The sequence below is a fragment of the Neophocaena asiaeorientalis genome, unplaced genomic scaffold (assembly GCF_003031525.2).
Source record: "Neophocaena asiaeorientalis asiaeorientalis breed wild unplaced genomic scaffold, Neophocaena_asiaeorientalis_V1.1 scaffold345, whole genome shotgun sequence".
In the NCBI taxonomy this organism is placed as follows: domain Eukaryota; kingdom Metazoa; phylum Chordata; class Mammalia; order Artiodactyla; family Phocoenidae; genus Neophocaena; species Neophocaena asiaeorientalis.
Window position 1 is genome coordinate 1,371,615 of NW_020175181.1, and position 548 is coordinate 1,372,162.

The following is a 548-nucleotide window of genomic DNA, read 5'->3' on the forward strand; positions in this document are numbered from 1 at the left end:
TCCCCTCCCTTCCCCCCTGTCTGGCTGGGGGTCCAGCCTCCCCCTTCCTCCCCCCACCTCTCCAACCATCGTGCGCCACATCTGCTTCTTGTTAACTCCGGGAAAGAGAGGAAAAAAAAGGAAAAACAGAGAAATGTGGAGTTGCCCCTGGGCTTGGGGCCAGCCTCTCAGACGGGCCACATGGAGCGGAGCTGGGGCCAGAGCTGGGGAGGAGGCCCAGGGCTGGTCGCTTAGACAGGGAACGGGAGCTGGAGCCACAGCTCTCCTGGGGCCAGGGCAGGCCTACCCTGGGAGAGAAGGCCTGAGAGAGGAGCCCAGAGGCGAGAGGTGGAGAGGAGAGCTGTAAAAGGAAGAAAGAATCGCAGGGCTCAGCAGGACAGTCACTCACCATCTAGTGCAGCTGCCTCCTTTCATAGATGTGAAAATTGAGGCCCAGAGTGGGAAAGTAACTTGTCCAAGGTAACACAGCAAGTCAAGAGCAGGGCTCAGATTAGAATATAAATGGTACCCAGGTCAGTGGCTAGCGAGGAAAAAGGAGGAGAGGAGTG